We start from the raw sequence: 22,197 nt of genomic DNA on the forward strand, positions 1-22,197 counted from the left end.
ATTTCTTGGCTGTAGTGCAAAGAAGCAAGCAGCATATTGTTATTACTGCTTCTGAGACTCTGCAATTGGTCATGCTAGCTGGGGCAGAGGCAAAGAGGATGATTAGACCAGCTCCTCCCTGAAGCCTGAAAAGGTTGGGTTTGAGACCAGGGAGAGCTCCTCCTGGCACTACCAAGTCTGATTCAACGCTGGAGGAACCTAGCTGTCCTGTGGAGGAACCTGCACATATATACAAATAGAATTATTCCCAGCGTCAATCATTCACCATAGCATGGTAGAGGAAAGGGCTGCCTTAAGGTGGTGAAGAGAGACATTTTACAAACATTGGTGCTTTCTGCACCGCCATTTGGGACGTCCTCTGGACGTCCCATTTTTAAAAAAGGGGGTCTCTTATAGACGCCCCTGGGCCTAGTACGGACTCTGTCCGTACAAGATGGCGCCGCCCTTCTACATGGCCGGCGCCATATTTGCGTATTGGACGCTGAGCGTCCGTACGCGCCGCGCCGCTTGTGACGTAGCGACGAGGCCCCTGGCGCCTCGCTACGTCGCAAACGCGACGGAAAAAGAAGCTCCATTTTGGAGCTTCTTTTTCGGTCCGCGCGGGAGTCGGGCCGTGTGAAGGCTCCGACTCCCCCGCGGACCTACTGGCGGCGGCGGTCTGTACCCCGCCATTGCTCCCTTTTTATTTCAGGCTTATATTGCCCAACTAAAGAGACATAAAGGAGTCCAGTAACACCTTTGAAAATCACTGGGAAGAAATGTCTTGCATGAGCTTGAACTGTGTTGGTAAAAACCCTTCTTTCCTGTTAATAATAATAATAATTTATTTATTTATAGCCCGCTTTTCCAGGGTAGATCAAAGCGGGTTACAGCAAAGCAAAAGGAATACAAAACAGAATACAAAACATACAGTATAAACATCATAAAAACAGCTCATTACGTTAAAACACTATAAAAATACGAACCAGCATAAAAAAACCAGAAAAAAACAAGCTAGCTGAATGAAACCATTGTATAACAGGGGAGAACAACGTGAAGTCAGGACACATGGGGGAAAGCTTGTCGGAAGAGAAAGGTCTTTAGTTCCTTCCTAATGAGATCTAGAGAGGTGACGGAGTGGAGCTTGTCGGGAAGGGAGTTCCAAAGCTGCGGGGCCAAGATAGAAAACGCCCTTTGTGCAGTCAAGGTGTATTTTGACTTAGGAACCCTTAACAAGTGCTTCCTGGCCGATCTGAGAGTGTGGGGCAGATTATATGGGGAGAGGCGGTCCTCCAAGTACCCTGGGCCCAAGCCATTTAGGGCTTTATAGGTCATAACCAACACCTTGTTTTGCGCCTGGAAGCGAATAGGCAGCCAATGTAGATCTTGCAGGATAGGTGTTATATGGCTGATCCTGGAGCATCCAGTGACCAGCCTTGCTGCCATATTCTGTACTAATTGAAGCTTCTGGGTATGGTACAAGGGTTGCCCCATGTAGAGCACATTACAGAAATCCAACCAAGAGGTTACCAGAGCATGTACCACCGTTTCAAGGTCCCCCCGGCCCAGGTAGGGTCGCAGCTGGCGTATCAGCCGAAGCTGATAACAAGTGCTCCTGACTGTCGCATCCACCTGAGATGTAAGGTGGAGCGACGAATCCAGAAGCACCCCCAGACTGCAAACTGAGTCCTTCAGGGGAAGTGTGACCCCATTCAGGACAGGTGGACAAACTTCCATCCCCGGGCCCGGGGAACCTATCACCAGTACTTCCGTTTTCTCTGGATTCAAACTGAGTTTGTTTTCCCTCATCCAGCCCATTACCGACTCCAGGCAGGCGTTCAGAGGAGAGACCCCATCCGTAGTCACTGAATCAGTCAGAGACACAGAGAAGCATGTTTGGGTGTCATCAGCGTATTGATAACACCGTGCCCCGTGTCTCCGGATGATCTCTCCCAGCGGTTTCATATAAATGTTGAATAGCATGGGGGACAGAATGGCTCTTGAGGGACACCAGATGTAAGCGCCCTCTTCTCGGAGCACACGGCCCCCAGCTGCACCATCTGGAATCTGCCCTAGAGGTAGGAACGGAGTCTCAAAGATGCCAGTGGGTTCCTTTCTGAGTTTTCATGCTGTAACAGACTGATACACTTATTTCTTTGAATACATATTCAAATCTTCCAGGCTAAAATCCAGCATGATACTTTTCATACATGATATGTTAGGATTTTTGGCTCCCCTCCTTACAATATTTGTTGTTGTTAACTGGCATCTTTGACTTATGATTTATGGCAACCCTATGAATGGGAGATGTCCAAGTCACCATGTCAACATCCCTACTCAGGTCTTGCAATTCAGTGCTGTGCCTTCCTTGAATAGGTCTATCCAATGTGATCTTCCTCTCTTCCTATTCCCTTCTACCTTACCATTATTGCTTTTTCTAATGAGTCATATCTTCTTATATCCAGAGTACAACAGTATCAGTTTAGTCATTTGGACTTCTAGGGACAGGTCAGGTGTAATTTGCTCTTGGACCCATTCATCTGTCTTTTTGGAAGTCCAGGGTATCAGCAGAACTCTCCTCCAGCATCACATTTGAAACGAATGGATTTTCTTCCTCAAAGCTTTAATAACCATACATAAAAATCAGAACTATGATGGCATGAAATATTGACTTTGGCATTCAATGATATCAAAAACTTACACAGCCCTCCCAAACTTGGGTGCGTGTGTGTCTTCCAACACTCCAGAAAAGTGTTTGAGGTGCTCAGGAAGCGCATTGATGAGGGAAGACTGTGCCACCCCACCCCCCTGACATAGGATTCCACTCTTGAGTGAGCAGAAATGCCAGCTTCGGATACAAAAAAGATTTGTCACTTTTTACAAAAAAAGGTATAAATATGTTACAGTTGACCTCATCATACACTGGGGTTTGGTTCCAAGATCCCCCGTGGATAAAAAAATCTGTGGCTGCTCAAGTCCCATTAAATATAATGGCATAGCAAAATGGTGTCCCTTATAAAAAAATGGAAAATCAAGGTTTGATATTGACATTTATTACTTTTTTTGAACATTTTTAAACCGTGGATGCTTGAATCCATGTATAAAAAAATCAGTGTATAAGAAGGACCAACTGTACAATGATTTCTCACATTCCAAGCAGAAGGAAGTCAAATCCCTAGATGCTTAAATGCTTTTATCAAATGCCAAATGCTCTTATCATATCCCAAAAGGTAGCGAGTTACATTAAAGAACAGCTTTTTCCCACTAGTAAACATCTAGCTCAGATTTTATTTTCAAACATGGGCTCAGGAATATGATATTTGTGCTTAAAATGTTACAAAATGGAAGTGTGTTTGGGCAAGTGGAACAAACAAACCACACATTCAAAACAGAGAGCATTTAATTCACAGGCAATTTCCAATTTGTCTCTGGAAAAATTAAGGTACCTGAAGTTGCAGAGAGCATCATATTGGAAAAATCAGGGGCTTGTGTGCCAGAACTGTAAAAATATGTTATCTAGCAATTACATTAATATAGCAGTGTGTCAAAAGAATGTAAAAATGTAACTGAGGTATAGCCACAACTGTTAATTCCAGATGATCCAATTAAAAATGAAATGGCTTTACTGTCTCAGAATCTGCTCAGAATATTAGCCAACAATTTGAGATGGGCTTCCACAGGCTGAAGAGCTCATTTTGACAGCATTCCCAAGCTGCTGGTACAGCTGCCCAAAATGCCAAGATTACATTTTAAAAAACAGCCAGGAACGCAACTAACCTCTGGGGAATGGAGAGATCCAAAACAAATGTGTGGGATATACAATAATGAATTAACATATTATTTTTCTATTACCAGTAAAGACATGAGGATGATCCAAACTGTATATAATTACTAGTACCATCCCACCAAGTGGTTGCTAAATATGACCATGAGCAAACAGACTAGTGTACAATTGTACAGATACACTATTGCATTTCTGTTGGAAACTACTTTACTGTGGGTATGGATAGGCTAGAACTGAGAAAATTGGGATTTGTCTTACATATGGCCAGATCTTTTTTTAAATTCATTTTTATTAATAAATAAAATCCAGTAATTCCCAGTATATACAATACATATTAACCGCAGATGCATTTAAACTTAACAGATTCCAATGTTAATCAAACTATTATACTATCAATATATATCTACTCTGTTATTTCTCAAATCCAGTCTTTGTCTCAGGTATTTAGTGTGTGTGTGTGTGCGTGTGTGTGTGCGCGCGTGTGTGTAAAAGTTGTTGTACCTATAGGTTATATGATAATTACTAGATGACCAGACTTTTCACCTTCTACCCCATGGATGCAGAATATGTGGCCCTGCCTACATATGCTACTTGAGTGAAACTCCCATAATCTCTCACCCAATTTAAAAAGGATATAGACAAGAGATGGCAACATTCAGGGATGGGCAACAAGAATGGTAAGAGGTATGGAGAACAAAACATTAGAGGAAATGTGAAGTCGAAGGCTTTCATGGCCGGCATCCATAGCCCGAAAAACCCACAAAAAACTATTAGAGGAAATGTTAAAGAAACTGGGCATGTTCAGCCTGAGAAGAGAAGACTGAGGGATGATTTCTGTAGACTTCTGTACTATTTAATATATAAAGGGTTGTCAGACAGAGGAGAGTGTGGGTTTGTTCTGCTGCCCCAGAAAGCAGCATGAGTTCTACGATAATGATGTTATTTCCTTATAAAATGTTAAAATATGAATATGCATGAATTGGCTAATGAAAATATGCACCCTAAATAAGCAAAATATGTTTATTCATATACTACATTGAGTATGGGTGTGAATGTGCAACGTCCAAATGTAGATGTAAAGAGGGGTCCCAAGGTTAAAAAGTTTGAGTACCATTGAACTAACAGTCTCACTTCAATTTGTATTTAATGTCTTTGCAGGTAGCTCTTTACAATGGCCAGCTTGGTCAGGACCTTAAGGATATAGGCTATTCCTACTGTTCTTCGAAGCATACTATGCAGGAATCAGAAGAATGTCTTCTTTATAAATCTCCATCTTATCATAAAGTAGGTCAGTACTATAGTACAGTTTATTTAGGTATCGGAATTTAAGGGCTTGCTAACAAATGGCTTGATTGTATCTTGAACTCAGTAGAGGAGGTTATTTCATGTTGACAGCCTCTGAAAAAGGAAGTATAAGAGAAAACAGTTGTTTGGGTGACAATGCAGATCTTGTCTATGCTGCTGTAATCATCATCTGTCTATTGTATCTCCAGAAACAAGCACATAAAATTATTCTGGGGTATTGGGGGGGAATGCTCTTACTAACATTTATTGCTATAAAGTTGATTGCAAAATGGTTTCACAGAAAGAACAACAGTAAAAAGAAAACACATCCCAAAATGTTTCTTGCAATCATTTTATTGCAACCATGGAATGCTTCAGTATGATGGAGTCTCCTTCTTTGGAGGTTTTTAAACAGAGGCTGGCTGGCAATCTGTTGGGAGTGGTTTGATTGTGTATTCTTGCATGGCAGAATGAGGTTGGATTAGATGGTCTCTTTCAACTCTATGATTCTGTTATTCTAGGGTTTGAAGAACTGTTTCTGGAAGGAGGTTTGAAATACCCTCCTTTCAGAAAGAAAAGCACTGTTCTGAAATGGCTGCAAGAGCTTTAACTATAAACATGATACAAGGCACAAGATGGTCTAGTCAACTGCCAGACAAAGTAAAGGTGATTGGAGTTTGCATTAGTTTTCTTCAAGCATACCCATATACAATGGTAAGCTATTCCCAGAATTACCAAAGGAGTAATAAATCTGATGTTCCACTGTTTTCCTGGCTGGATTTTTCAGTGCTCACTCCCATGCTAAGGAATTTCTTATGAGGGGAAGCTTAACTGGCCACCTCCTTTTTTTCTATTTGTTATTGTCGTTGTGTGTCTTCAAATTGTTTCTGATTTATGGCAACACTAACGCAAACCTATCATGGGGGTTTCTTGTTCAGAGGTTTTTTGCCACTGACTTCCCCTGAGGCTGAGAACATGTGACTTGTCCAAAGTCACCCAGTGGGTTTCCATGGCTGAGCAGGGATTTGAACCCTGGTCCCCAGAGTTGTAGTCCAACACTCAAATGACAACATCACACTGCCCCCCCTTAACTGTGTATTTTTTAAAGCATTGATTTTAAATGAATGTGCCTTATGTTTCGACTGTATTTGTTCAATTTGATTTTATTATTAGACCTGAGTTCTATTTTGGAGGCCATAAAGGCAATCTAAATAACAAATCAAAAATTATAACTAGACATACATTTTGGTAGAGAAGATAGCACTTGTTTCCAAACATCCTTTTCACATGGGCAATCCCATCACTTATGCAAAATAAAATTCATTCTCATGATTATAGTTTTAGCCAAATTCAGCAGTGTTCCCACAAATCTGCAAAAGCTTCTTACATGTTTGATATGAGAGCATTACCATATTACACTTTTTCTGTAGCCTAGTATCCAAATAGTACCTAAGAAGTTCATATTTCTTTCAGTTTTCAATAATCGTAACTTGCAAGCCCATTTTAATTTACAATTAAGCTTCTGTTATTCAAATGTCATCTTTTCCAGAATAAACTTTTCAATCTATGTGTAAACTTTTCAGCGCCTCTGAAATGGATTTGGATCTACATCAAAAGATGAACAGAAAGTATGAGGGTAGAGTTCCACTAATATGTCTACAGTTGGAAAAGTTGAATTTTTGGACAACCTCCAGAAAGTCTCAGTCACCTGGGGGATTCTGGTTTTTCAAAACTGGGTTCTGGGTTTAAGCTCTGAAAAATTACATCATTTAACTGTTATTCCTGATGGTTACCACCAGGTATCTCTTGCAGAACCCTTGAAATCTGGGGCTAGCCTAAGTCGTAACATATGACAAATAGGGAAGTGTAGTCTTTGAATACATTCTTGCTGTTGTGTTGTTGTGTGTCTTTCAAGTTGTTTCTGACTTATGGCGACCCTAAAGTCACAGAGTTTTTTGGCAAGATTTTGTTCAGAGGGAGTTTGCCTTTGCCTTCCTCCGAGACTGTGGCACGTTACAAACGCGCCAAAGGGGCGTGCTAGGGCTGAGAAGGGGCATGTTTAGTCCGTACAAAATGGCGGCGCCCGTCCACACGGGGGCTGCCATTTTGACGTCACGGACGCATAGCGTCCGGATGCCGCGAGTGCGTGACTAGTGCCTTGTGGCGCCACTTCCGGGGTCCAGAAAGAAGCGCCATTTCGGCGCTTCTTTCTGGCTGCACCCGAGAACCGTGCGGTTTGGCCGCTGCGGTTCCCGGACGCAGCAACTGGCAGCGGCGGCAGACCGCCCATTTTGGGCAGTCCGTAACGCGCCTTAGAGAGTATGACTTGCTCAAGGTCACCTAGTATGTTTCCATGGCCAAGCCGGGATTCGAACCCTGGTCTCCAGAGTTCTAGTCCAGTGCTCAAACCACTACAAAATGCTGGCTCTCAAAGGCAGTTTTACTTGCCATTAATTATTCTCTATTGTTTTAGATGTGCAGAACAGTGCTTTGGTTTTTAAAGTAAGTTTCCAAGATAATGCATAGTAATCTCAGACTTGACAAAGTTCTGATTTTGAATATCCAACTGGCAGTCATGTTTTGCAAAGGAAGTTTTTTGAAAAATAGCAGAGACAACTGACAGTCAGAGGACTTAAGTGCACCATCTCCAAAAAATGCTCTTCTAGGGCTGCATCCACACTGGAGAAATAACTCCAGTATGGATGCAGCTTAGGTCTTCTGTATTTAACTTCCATGAAACTGCAGTAGCTCAGCTTGTGCTGGGTATTCTTTAGTTTTGCTTTTATTAACAGGCCAATTATGAAGACTGCAAACCTATTTACCATCCTTTCCTAGTTTTCTGCTAGCAGAAACCAAGCTTGGAAAAATTATGTTTTTAGACTACAAATCTCAGAATTCCCCAGCCAGAACTGTGAATCAGGATCGCAGTCCAACAAGGGGACTTTTCTGTGCTCTGAGCAGAACATCTATCTCTTCTAATTTTGAAAACATAAATGCTGTTTTATTGCAATTCAAAGTATCTTCCATCCGTAATACAGTACTGTAATATCATCACAGGAAACTCTAATAAATACTGAGTGAGGCTGGTGTTTAATGTCATAAAAGCTATTCTCAGGATGGGCATTGATCCCATAAGGGTTCCTGAGTCAGTCTTAAGGGCTTCTATCCAAGCTGCTGCTTCCAAATGTACTGATCTATTTCTACAACTTACACAGACACTCCTTGGAAAGGTTCTTTATATAGCACATAGAAGAGCTGCCTTGATGAATATAAAATATTTGCTCGTGACTTTTTCCACAAGATGAGAAACCAGCTTTAGGTCAGAGTGCTATATTTCTAAAATTCTCTGGTGACTCTGCTAAGCCCTAATTTTGGGGAACAAGACATCCCAGCCCAAATCACTATCAGGAGAGAAAGAGTGGCAAATGACAGAACATGGTGACAAAGACAGATCCAGTGGTAAAATATTTGGTATGGGCAAACCACACACTGGGATTCACCCTAGCTACCACAGAATATTTTTCTGAACTTTTCTTTTTAATATTTAAACAGATCCCATCTGTTCTTGGACACCAGGCAGGGCCAGCCCTCATACTTGGATGGGAAACTACCAGTGAATACCAGGGGCTGTAGGCTATGTTTTGAGAAAGGAACTGGCAAAATCATCTCTGAGTATTGCTTGCCTAAGAAAATCTTATGAAATTAATGGGGTTGCCACAGCTTAACAGGTAACTTGAAAGTATACATGTACATGCATACATCTGCAGTTGTATTAGCTGTATCAGTTTCATGCCACTTTAAGGATCAGTGCACCCTGTTACAAAATCCATTTGTGATTTGGTGCAGTAGTTACAATTTTCTGTAGAGAGGCACTAGAACTTTCTAACAGAGAATTCTCAAACTATGAATCCCTGGATGCCTTAGATGTAGGTGTGACAGTTAAAATGGTATGGAATATATATAATGGTATGGTGCAAACACATCCTTAGCCAGGAGGGCATACAGAACAGTGAAGTGCCTGCTTCTGAACTGGAAACATGCAAGGAAAAAGAAAATGATTGTGAACACTATTGAAGCCTCCCCAGTGAATATTTTGCTATACACTGCAAATTACTGACTAAAAGGTTAAAAATAACAAAATAGGCAGAAGGGCTGCTTTCTGTTGCCACCTGGCAAAATAGTGGATGAAGTATGACCAGGGCACTAGGATAGGGGACAAGTCAGCTCAGTACAGAGAGAGAGAAAATAATGTGGAAGCAGTATAGTCCTGGCTAGAAGAAGGGGCACCTGTAGAGTTGCCAGGCTTATATTCTTTCCCAAGATTTTGCATGTTTACATGCATAACAGATTTTGATTTCAAATTATGAGTGCATGACAGGATGCCTTTATAGGGTAACATAAGAAGCAACTCTCAGTCCTGCATATCACCTTCCTATTTCAGAGCAGAGTTGGATGGCTATACTTGCAATGGAAAGCTGCAGTAGGAAAGGTGACAACGCTGTGACATTGAGGAAGGTACTCCAAGTGGATCACTACATTGTGCGTTTCCTCCCCTCTACTCAGTATTACCAGCTGCCACTAGCAGATATTGGAAAACATCCAAAGTGGCAGTGCTAGTCCATGTGTAACCACAATAGCAAGTGAGATTATTTATCCATTTCAGTGATACACCTGTGGCCAACTTAATATGGAGCCAGGCATTTCTATGCCCTGATTGGTGGTGGTTTTAATTAGCAGCCATTAACATTTCTGCTAATAGATGCTATTTTCTTCAGATAATTTCAATGAAATAATATGCCAAATATTCAGATTTATTTTTTCGTTTGGTGCAGCTCAATACATTCCAGGCTTAGTCAGAATTTTAAAGTAGCTATTCAACGTGCTGCATCCTAACTTCAAAACAGGTTGAGTTCACTGGAGAACTCAGTTAAAGGTCATTCTAAAATCCAAAGTGGAGTTACCACTCCCAGTGACATGGAAGCCACCAGCTGCCATTTTATTGTCTTCATGCTTATCCAAGGGTGTTTCCATACCGTTTGGCACCACTTTGACTGCCATGAAACTGTACTACAGAATCCTGTGGGTTTTAGTTTAGTGATGCACCCAACCTCTCTGACAGACCAGGCTGAATACCTTGCCAAAATACAAATCCCAGGATTTCATAGGATGTAGCCATGACAAGTCTAGCTACAATGGGTGCCGTATTGAGACAAAGGTAGGAAATAAAATAAAATAAATTAATCTTAGGATGGTTTATCATTTCATAGTTACATGGGCCAAGATATAACTTTGGCTGATTAAACATAACTTTTGTTCAAACTGAAATGATGGAATCTTATCAAAGTGATAATATCCTTCAGCTAAAAATATAGTGAATTTCTAGCTGGATGATGTATAAATGTGATCTTCTGTCTACCTAAATTCAATCTATAAAGAGTCACATGGAGTTATCTGAAAAATGTAGAAGGAAACTGCTGAAACCGCTTGATTTCAGTCCTTGAGAATGCTATATTTGTCAGGCAACTATATATTTTAGCTCAGGCCCTTTGTTATCCTGGTGTCTGCCCTTTCAAAAGCCATCAGTTCTTTGAGATTGCATGTCAAAAAAGAGTCTGCTTCATAACTAACTAATGGGCCAAGAGGAAAAGAAAGTGATAGTAGGTACTGCTCCGCCTTGTGTGACTGCAAGGTTTGTGCACACAGAGATAACAATGCTCCATTCTCAAAAAGAAGGATTGATACTTAGAAAAAAGCACCTCGAATAAAGGTGCATATTTCCTAATCTAGTACCACGGATGTGATTAAGAAGTGGTTTGGATTTTAACCTTTCCATATGCCAAGGTTATTTTTGAATCTTTACTGGCTGCAGATCAGTGTTCTTTTTGACTTTATGTAGGAACTGCTAGCCATCTGCAGTGTGCATGTGCTTTCAAGTAACCTGTCAACTTATTGCAACCCATGAATTTAATAGGGGTTTCTTAGGCAAGGAATAGTCAGAAGTGGTTTTGCCAGTTCCTTCCTCTGAAATATAGCCTACAGCACCAGGTATTCTTTGGTAATCTCCCCTCCAAGTACTAACCAGGGTTGACCCTACTTAGTTTCTAAGATCAGGAAGGATCTGGGGCATTTAGGGTATTTAGGTAGGAGTATGCAATACAGCAACTTCATCATGTGTGGGGTTTTTTGTTTTTTTTAAATCCTGTATACCAAAAGAGAAGATTATTATACTGCCAAGGTGTGCAATTTCTAGCCACTGCAGTTACTAAAGGAGGCTTTAAAAATTATAATGATTGCAAGGTGGGGGATAGCCATGTGAGGGTTGCTGTTGGAATGGAAGAATCCTTGTGAAAAATCACCTTAATGCATAGCAATGCGGCTTTTAAAAATCTACCACTGGAGGCTTTAATAAAAAATGAATTTCTTTGCAGGGATAGGGAAGAAGGAAAGTAGTTGGAGATAGAAGAGAGGAATCTGAGGAGAGCAAAGGGGACAAAAAGAAAGAGAACAAGGAAAAAGAGGAAAGAGAGAAACATAGAAAGTCACTGGAGTTTATCAGACAAGGGAAATTGGAAGTATAATCCAATGGTAATCCGAATGCAATCATGGGGTTTAACGTTATTGCGTGATAGACTACCACATGCAATTTTGGGCAATGGTAAGTCAGTCCGAACGCAATCTTGGGGTTTCACGTTATTGCACGATAGACTACCACACGCAATTTTGGGCAATGGCAAGCTATTTTTGGGCAATGAGAAATCAGTTCGAACACAATTCAAATTCACGTAAATTCGCTGAACTAGCAAATTCACATGAATGTGTTCTGTACTCACTTTCTTTTCATTCAAAATTAAGAGAAATTCCTCCTGTGTGATAAACTCCTAAGCAACAAAGAGAAAGGGAAAGCTAAGAATGACAAAATGGAATAGATTATGGGACATGCTTCATTTTGGATTGTCTTATTGTGGGGTTATTGTGAGGTTTTCATTCAGAAGTGTTTTACTAGTGCCAGTAGCATCACCAGGATTGGTATCACCCAGTGCGGTGACTCATGGTGTTAACCTCCCCCTTGACTTGCTCCCATATAACATTCTAACTTTAGTGTTCAATTGTATATCTTTACATTTTAGGGCCTTGTCTAGTTCTTTCATAGCTGCTATTCCCATTCCTAGTCTTCTGATTTCTTGACTGCAGTCTCCGTTCTGTTCAATATTTGATCCAAGGTACGGGAAATCTTAGACTATTTTGATTTCTTCATAATCTAGGTTGAATTAATGTAGCTCCTCTATGGTCATTATTTTTGTTTTGTTTATGAAGATCATTTTATAGTCAATCAAGAAAGGCAAAGCTCTAATTATGCAGTACCTAAGCAGAGCTGTTGATGAGAGGGTGACTTGAAGGGGTTTCATTCACAGGGTCACCATAATTCAAAGAACAATATGGAGATATCAGCAGGCTCAGGAAAATCACAAGATTTGTTAAAAGATGAAAAAGACAAAACTTTGGTAGAGTGTGGCCATAAAAGAGGGTGTCCAGATGACAGGGTAACTTGAAAGTGTTTCTCCCGAGGAGAAGGTTGGGCAATGGTTGAGGAGGAAAGGTGGAAGGGTACCACCACTAAAAAGGCTCCTACTACAACCTGTATAAGATCTGAAGAAAGGGAAACCTGGAACAGAGTCTCTGGTGATGACTTATATTATGATGGGCAAAGTTTGGTTCTTTAGATGTTTTTGGACTGTAACTCCTGACATTTCTTCCTACTGATGTGCCAACTAGGATGTGCAGTTCAACAATATCTGAAGGACTGCACACCCCCACCCCTGGGCTAAATGAATGAGCAGGTTCATATGAAAGAAGACACCCTTCTGATGCCCTGCTGATGGATATGTAGGTCAAAAGCAGCACTTTGGCTTACATGGAGAAACATAATCTTGAAATGTGTGCAAAGCTATGACCCCTTTCAGGGCAAGTACAAGGATGTTTGTGCATCTCTACTGTCAGCAGGTGTTTGCTGAATTTAAGAGCCTGGTCTGGTCTTACACCTTCCATAAAATCTCAGACGGTTCAATCCACAGTCCAAAAACAGAACCAAGTCATTATCTATTATTAATAATATAGACTTACAAGGCAGTAATTTTTAACAGATGTTGTGCAACATGACTCTTTTCTTGGTCTATATGATGAAATAGAGCTGACAAGGCCAAGAGTACGTTCAAAAGCTTTCAATTCAAACGAAAAGAAAGTCAAAGATCACTGATTTATATTCAGTTTGCCCCTTCCCTCAACAATCCGTCAATAAAATGGGAGAGCACTGACTATTGATTTAAAAAGGTCTGCTCTAAGCATGGCTAAATCTGAATCGAACTCATTTATACATTTCATGTAACAGTTAACTGGACTGTTTCAGAATTTTTTGTTTTGATTTGTTTGTTGATTTAAGATTATTTATAATAAGGCAACAGGAACAAAACACTCTTTTTTCTAAGCTTTTCTAAGAATTGCTGATAGCCTCCATCTCTCTCTAGGTATGAGAAATTTTGAGTGTCCCGTCTATTTACTGGTTTATTACCAGAATTTACAGGCTTTTATTTTGTTGTGGGTTTTAAAAACTTGTTCCTTACTTCTTTGTCTGCCACCCTGTGAATGTACAATTCTGTTGAAGGTACATAGATGCACAGATATATACATACACATATACATACATACATACACACACAACATAATTATATGATAACAAACCTTTCTATATGTGGCATTCTTTATATTCTTCATCCTAATATTTATATTTGTGTTGATCATTTGGTAGATATGCCATGTGGTTACTTTATGCTTATAGCAATCTCAAGTCAGAATAACCATATGCCACTGTGGATATTTTTTTAAAAAATAGCAGACATCCTTTTAATGCCAATACAAATTCTTTCAGATCTAACAAATATTGTTTTTATCATTTCTGCTTGTTAACATCTTGCAGAGATACATACTGAACTTTCCTCCCTCATTTTCTCTACTTCTTAAAAACAATGTTTCATGGGGGATATCTTCCCATTGCAAACTCCCACTCCCACTTTTTCCTTTGTTTCACAACTTGCTCTCCTCCATAGTCTTTGCTGAAGGTGTTTTCAGTCAACCTCTATAGGTATCCCTGATAAGCTTTGGAAACTATGTTCAAAGGAAGCCTACATTATGAAAGAAAGGTGGCTTTCCTTTTGAACTGGAAGTGTACCTTTTTCAGTTTTATTTACAGAGATTCAGAAGAAAAGTAGTAATTCATACACTTTACAAAGAATGCAGTAGATCTGCACATCTTCTTCTGTTTGGACATACTTTGCTAGCAAAACTAACAACAGTTAATGGACCCATACAACTTGAACAAACAGCTGCAACCACACAGGAAGTTCCACTCAGAACACAAATCAACCTGATTAAATGAATCTAGAATTCTTCATGGTCTTGACCTTAAATACTATGAAGCAGCTTAAGGCACCTTGTAGGGTTGCCATAATTCTCTACTATAAACCGGGACAAAATGTAGGACATAATTTAGACCAAGATGCAGGACAATTATAGGATAAAATTTAGCCAAAAATGTAGGACATTTAAGGTCCACCATTTTTCTTAAATGTCCTACATTTTTGGCTAAATTTTATCCTACAGTTGTCCTGCATTTTGGTCTAAATTATGTCCTACATTTTGTCCCAGTTTATAGTAGAAAATTATGGCAACCCTAAGAAAGTGTGATTTTCTTCATGCGTAGATAGGGTTGCCATAAGTCAGGACCTCCAAACCGGGACAAATGTAGGACAAATGTAGGACAACATTTTCAAATGTAGGACACATTTTTTAAAATGGGGGACACACAAAAAAATTTGATGATTTTTTTTTAAAAAATGTTAATATAAATGCATGTTTCTTAGGCATGATCAAAATGGAGGACATTTGGGCATTATTCCTAGACAGATGGCAGAAATGGACTTCCCTTTCTGGCCAAACACCCACCCCCCCAATTCCAAAACACACAACAGCACATTGGGGCAATTGACATGGCTTCTTGCATATTTCAGAGGCTTATTGCATAACCAATACCTTTGGGTTAAACATTTAACATGGTTATATATTTAACATAGGTTATTACATATTTCAGTTGCTTATTCCATAACCAAGGTCGCCATAAGTTGGAAAGGAGTTGAAGGCACACAGAACAGCAGCAACAACAACAGAGGAGGAAGAAGGGGGGAGAAGAAAAATGGAGGAGGAGAAAGAAGAAAAGAAGGAGAAAGAATAGGAAAAATAATATAAAAATAAGAGGGGGGGAAGCAGAGGAGGAAGAGTGGAAGAAGCAGAGGAGGAGGAAGAGGAGAAGAAGAGGAGGAGGAAGAGGGGAAAAGAGGAGGAGGAGGAAGAAGTAGACAGGAAGATGAAGGGGAGGAAGAGGGGAAGAAGAGGAGGAGAAGAAGAAGAAGAAGAGGAGGAAGATGAAGAAGAAGGGGAGGAAGAAGAGGAAGAGGAGGAGAAGGAGAGGAGGAAGAAGAAGAGGAAGATGAAAAGGAGGAGAAAGAAGAGGAAAAGGCTTTTTTCCCTGCCTGGGTTCCGTCCTCGGTGGCGGGGCCCAGGCAGGGAAAGAATCCTCCCCTCAGGGAGGCTTTCTTTCCCCGCTTGGGCTCTGTCCCCGGCAGTGGAGCCCAGGCAGGGAAAGAATCCTTGCTGAGGCGAGGTTTTTCCCCCCGCTTGGGCTCCGTCCTTGGCGGCGGAGCCCAGGAGAGGAAAGAATCCTCCCCTCAGGGAGGCTTGCTTTCCCCGCTTGGGCGCCATCCCCAGCGGTGGAGCCCAGGCAGGGAAAGAATCCTCACTGAGGCGAGGTTTTCCCCCCCGCTTGGGCTCCGTCCTCGGCGGTGGGGCCCAAGAAGGGAAAGAAGTCTGGCCTCGGCGAGGTTTCTTTCCCTCCCTCGGCTCCAGCGGGGCCAAAGAGGGGAGGGAAGCCCCCCTGCCAAAGGAGAGAGGCCTACACAGGCCTCTCTCTTTCCCCCGCCCTTGCTGTTGCAGACTTTGCAACAAAGCCCGGGGGTAGGGGAAATCCCGGGGGCGGGGGCAACCCGGGGCGGGACCGTGTGGGCCCGCCCAAAACCGGGAAAGTCCCGCCCCCAGGTGGGATATGGCAACCCTATGCGTAGAGGATATATGTGCCCTCACTAAGCTGATCCATCACTATTAAGAGATAAAGAGATGACCTCTGCTTGGATAGTTATAATATCTTGGCATAATTAGAAACTAGTGTCCAGATGTTAATTACCATTAATATAGAATTTGAACATTCTTTCCTCCCTCCCCCTGTTCCTGTGCTTTCCACAGTATGATACCCTCTTAAACATCGTGAGTTAAGGTGGAAGTGACATGTATAGAGAAAGAAAAGTTTTGAGTGGTTTCACCAAAAGAGTTATGGCTACTGAATATGAAAAGCAGGGCTTCTTTTGGTTGTGGTGCCTGTTATGGAATGCCCTACTCAGGAAGACATGGCTTGATGGAACATATGCTTCCATGCTGAGAAAGTGTGACTTGCCCAAGGTCACCCAGTGGGTTTCCCTGGTGAAATAGAGATTAAAACCATGGTTTCCAGAGTTGTACTCCAGTGCTCAGACCACTAAACCATGCTGACTCTAGTTTAAATGACAGGCCTATATATAGAGAGAGGGAAAGTAGATTAAGAATTTTATACTGTTCTGTTTATTATCATACAATTACTGAAGTTCATGTATTATTTCTTTCACTGCAGGGACATTAGAAAAATAATTACAGAAAAAAGAAAAATGATAAGCATTATACTCAATGTGCATCATAAGCTTTTTTTTTCTAATTTATATCTTACATTATTTTTAGAAATAACCAGACAGGTTATAAACTATTCCAATTATCACACATATATTTGTTAGCTTTAGAAACTACACAACATTTCTCTTAAATAAACTACAAGCCCACACCATTTCTACCAAAAAATGTAATTTATATTAATGAAAGATGGCAAAGGCTTTTCTAGAGATTGCTCTCATACCAATTTTAATGATCTGACTGCATGAAGAGGAGTCCAAGCATGTTCAGCAGTTCAAGATGCTTAAATGAAATAGCTTTTTAAGTGTAAAGAATCAACTTAGAATCACACAGAAGATTTACATCTTAAAGCTGGCATGCAGCTTGCTCCAGCCACAGAGTTTATAAGCTGAACCACAGAGGAAAAGAGTTAAATATGAATGCTAATACCTTGCTGCATCAGACTCATCAGATGAGCTTTTGACTTAGTGTCTCCTTAAGCTTCCCCGGTTCCCAATTTCTGGTTAGAAATATACTAGCTTTCACATTTCAATCTAATCACTTCAGTCCTCTTTAGAGTTGATATGCACAAAATGGCTGACAAGTAGCGGCCATTTTCTCCAATGTGAGAAAATCACAAGCTGTTTGTTCATAGCATGCACTTACATGGTTTTTCACATACTGGGATTTTTTACACACAACCAAAGCCTCTCTAAGATTTGCAGTCTTCTGGATTAAAAAAACAAGCAATCAACCAAGTACTAAAATGTTTATGAACACTATCACCATGCGTCTTAACCTGAAGAACAGGCAGAATACCCCTAATTCTGTGATAGCTCTTCTATTTTCTGCCTTAAGTGTTCAGATCCTTTAAATTTAATCAGAGGTTATTTTGTGCATCCCTTTGCTATGTGAGGAATGGGTCGTAAGGATGCAGAACAGGGCCTTTTCTGCTATGGCACCCGGAATGTGAAGCTTCCTGCCCAGAAGGCATAGTCTGGTAGTATTCAACCGCCATCTCAGAGCATGTCTTTCTCAATAAATCTTTTATTTGTTTATTTCCTTCCTCTCCCGCAGTGCAGCATGCAAGACTGCACAGGATCTCTTTTTCTTTCCCCTATCTCTTTCTGGTTCTGGTTTTAAATTGCTGCTTTTTATGTTTGATGAATTTTATCAGTATGGTTTTAATTGTATGGATTTATTACTGTTTCACTGTTATTTTTATAATTTTATTCTATACTGTCTTGAAGAAGTCTACTCTGGAGACAGAAAGACATACTACAAGTTCCCTAATAAACAAAAATCTGCCACATAATGCTCAAAGTCCCGCTGTAGTCAGTATTTTAGTTCCCCTCTCATACCAAAACCCCCAAAACACAACCATAAAAATAAATAACTATTATAGACACACAAACAGTCCTTCATTATAAAATATAATTCTATCCCTGAAGCATAGCTATTCCAAATAGTGATTAACCTCTGAACATAAGGGAAAAATACTGATGTTTTGGAGGTTATCTTGTCCTGGTTATCTTATTTCCCACGACACAGGTTTTATATTTAGGATGCAATCTATCAAGCCCCAATGCTGTGTAGCTGTCATTCATTAATGAGCTACTGCAGTATAGTGTCTGAGAGTTTGTCCAAGTTTGGATATAGTATAAACTATGATATATAAAAATCTGGGGATCAGTGCTATATGCCCCTCTTAACCTAATTTTTGGACTTACATGTTTTCTGTTCCCAAGCCCTCAAATGTTTTCACCATCTAGTTTCATGAAGAATTCTGCAGAACTAAAAAACTTTCACACTATCGTGGTACTGTAGTTGAGCCAAATAAAAGCACTGCCCGTCTGTGGATTGTGGTTCCCAATCTTTGGTCCTCCAGATGTTTTGGACTTCGATTCCCAGAAACACACTTATCAAATTTGCAGATGACACCAAATTAGGAGGAATAGTTAATACTCCAGAGGACAGGACCAACATTCAAAATGATATGAATAGACTAGAAAGCTGGGCCAAAGCTAACAAAATGAAATTCAACACAGAGAAATGTAAGGTACTGCACTTAGGGCAGAAAAATGAAATGCACAGATATAGGATGGGTGAAAGAGATCTAGGAGTCCAAGTAGACCATAAGTTGAACATGAGTCAACAGTGTGATGTGGCAGCTAAAAAGGCCAATGCAATTCGAGGCTGCATCAATAAAAGTATAGTGTCTAGATCAAGAGAAGTAATAGTGCCACTGTATTCTGCTTTGGTCAGGCCCCACCTGGAATATTGTGTCCAGTTCTGGGCACCACAATTCAAAAAGGACATTGAGAAACTGGAGCGTGTCCAGAGGAGGGCGACTAAAATGGTGAAAGGTCTGGAAACCTTGCCCTATGAGGAACGACTCAGGGAGCTGGGGATGTTTAGCCTGGAGAAGAGAAGGTTAAGAGGTGATATGATAGCCCTGTTTAAATATTTGAAAGGATGTCACATTGAGGAGGGTGCAAGCTTGTTTTCTGCTGCTCCAGAGAACAGGACCCAAAACAATGGATGCAAGCTACAGGAAAAGAGATTCCACCTCAACATTAGGAAGAACTTCCTGACAGTAAGGGCTGTTCGACAGTGGAACAAACTCCCCCGGAGTGTAATGGAGTCTCCTTCCTTGGAGGTCTTTAAGCAGAGGCTAGATGGCCATCTGTTGGGGATGCTTTGATTTGGATTTCCTGCATGGCATGGGGCTGGACTGGATGGCCCTTGTTGTCTCTTCCAACTCTATGATTCTATGAAACCTTGACTGGGAGTTCAAGTCCAAAACACTTGGAGGACCAAAGAATGGGAGCCACCAACATAGCTATGCCAGAACACATTTCCAGGATTCCTTATCTTGCTTTGGAGTTCCTGCCAGACACTTTAGCCCTTCTGTGTTTGTCTGTGGATTTATGGTACATGGCTTGAACCCAAATAAATCTCCTGGCAAAATACTCTCAGGCAGTAGCATTTCATAGATGGAAACCAGGACATGTGTGGCCAAGTATCATCAGAGTGTGGTCAAGAGGGCAAAAGCTATTAATAAGGAAGAACACACAAGATAGGCAGTTTGCCGTTGCCTGAGCCTATTGGGAAGGGCAAGATTCAAGTGTGGAATAGTGGTCTGAGTATTGGACTATACCTCTGAAGACCAGGGTTTGATTACCACTTGGCCATGAAAGCCACTGGGTGGCCTTGGGTAAGCCGCATGCTCTCAGTCTCAGGGGAAGGCAATGGAAAATCTCATCTGAACAAATCCTGCCAAGAAAACCCCATGAAAAGCCTTTGGGGTCACCATAAGTCAGAGAGGACCTAAATGCACACAACATACACACAGGATTTCACCCCCCTTTCTCTCCTTCCTGCTGAACTAATTGGGTGCAAATTACTTTTACATCCTGAACTCTGTTTCCAGCAACTGAAATACGATGAAGATAAAGGGGGAAATGGTGGGAGGAGGAGAGCGAAACTGGAACATTTTAAAAGGAGTTGAAAAACTGAGACAACAGAAAATTAATCAGGTCTGTCTTCTGCCAAATTGGGACAGTTGGAGGGTATGCTATGGTTAAACACTAAAGTTTAGTGTTATATTCCAAGGCTTCTCTATTAACATATTCTACACTAGCCTGACTCACAGTACTCAGTTCACTCTGTTAACATTCGTCTCCTTTTTTACCATTCCCTGAACTCTCCTCCGCTTGTACCCTCCTTTGGCCACAATTCACATGAAGTGCCAAACTAATTCTCTACTATTCTTCCTCCTCTCCTGATATTCTTCATAAGTTCTCAAGTACTGTGGTAGACTCAACTGAAGGGAGTAAAACACCAGCTTTGTCCAACACAATATTCATTTTGTAATCTCAAAATTATAGTTTCCTGTTCCAGATGTAAAAGGAAGCTATTGATAACTAGAAATCTTCCTGTGCTAATTTCTGTGGGCAGAGAAGGGAAGATAGAAGATTTAATATAAAAACTAATCATGTGGGGCTAATGCTACACTAATAAATTCATGCAGTTTGACATCACTTTAATTATCATGGCTGCCCAATGGAATTCTGGAATTTGTAGTTTGCTGTGGCACCAGAGCTCTCTGACACAGAAAACTAAATATCTCACCGAACTCCGAACTCCAAACTTCCATTGTATTAGGCCATGGCAGTTAAAGCAGTGTCAAAACTGTATTAATTCAGCAGTGGAGTTCTGGTGCTTCAACAAACTACATTTCCCAGAATTCCACAGCATTGGGCCAGGGCAGTTAAAGGATGTCAACCTGGATTATTTCTGCAGTGTGCAGTCCTATTCAGCCTCCAGAGATGTGGAACCAATTCACACTATATAACTACTGTACTGTATATGGGTATGTTCTCTTGTCAGCTGTCATGCTTCCGTCTTTAGAATCATGTAATTTGCAATTTAGCAAGTGGTATTAATTTATATTACTCGGACAGGGAACATTATTGCCTCCCAAAACTAAAAATTCTAGCATTCCACAGGATGCAGCTATGATAGTTAAAGTGAAATCAAAGTGAGTAGTACGAATGTGTAGTATGAATGGGACTCTGGACAAAACAAAACTTGAAGACAAACTCCTGAATGTGAGAACCCTAAAATCAGTAAGGTTATTTGGCCAGAAGAGATTAAAGAAAGGGCGGATGTTACTAGATTATTTGTTTTTAGTTAAAATCCAACCTTTACCCCATGAATTAAAGCAAAATGTTACTGCTGTTGTTGTTTGCCTTCAAGTCATTCCTGACCTCTGGCCATCCACAGGGTTTTCTTGACAAATTTTTTTCAGAGGGGTTTTTCCCATGGCCATCCTCTGGGGCTGAGAGAGTGTGACTTGCCCATGGTTACCCAGTGTGTTTACATGGCTGAGCCAGGATTCAAACCCTGATCTCCAGAGACATAGTCCACAGCTCAAACCACTACACCACACTGGTTCTGTAATGTTACTAAATGTTACTAAAACCCCTCAATTCTAGTAGCAAACAAAACTTCAAAAGGGTTAAATAAGAAAACATATTAAAGTCAAGCATTAAATGAATACAGTTTGGAAACATTTAAAAATGTCAAAAGGGGAACATGCAACCTACCTACCCCCATTAAAAGAGCCTTCTACAACAATTGATTAATGGCCTAAAGCCTATCGATTTTTAAACTGTGAATTTTAAACAATGAATGATTATTTTGATATGTATACCTCTCTCTTATTTGTCCTTTCAATCAATGTGTGCTTTAACTGATGTCTTTTTAACTGATGTTGTTTGTCTGTTAATTGTTGTTGTTGTTCCTCACCAGAATCCATGGGGAGAGGTGGGTAAGTAATAATAACA

General features: G+C 40.7%; 1 protein-coding gene and 1 long non-coding RNA gene across 5 annotated transcripts in view; both read right to left on the reverse strand.

Annotated features, from left to right (window-relative positions):
* PPM1L (protein phosphatase, Mg2+/Mn2+ dependent 1L) overlaps positions 1 to 22,197 on the reverse strand; it is a 300,090-nt gene that overhangs the window by 167,898 nt on the left and 109,995 nt on the right. The gene's annotated exons all lie outside the window — the stretch shown is intronic.
* LOC121925272 overlaps positions 3,248 to 22,197 on the reverse strand; it is a 23,407-nt gene continuing 4,457 nt past the window's right edge. Inside the window, exon 2 of the long non-coding RNA XR_006102835.1 lies at positions 3,248 to 5,161. This is a non-coding gene — a long non-coding RNA (uncharacterized LOC121925272). The remainder of the gene's footprint in view (positions 5,162 to 22,197) is intronic.

Source organism: Sceloporus undulatus, chromosome 3 (assembly GCF_019175285.1).
Source record: "Sceloporus undulatus isolate JIND9_A2432 ecotype Alabama chromosome 3, SceUnd_v1.1, whole genome shotgun sequence".
NCBI lineage: Eukaryota > Metazoa > Chordata > Lepidosauria > Squamata > Phrynosomatidae > Sceloporus > Sceloporus undulatus.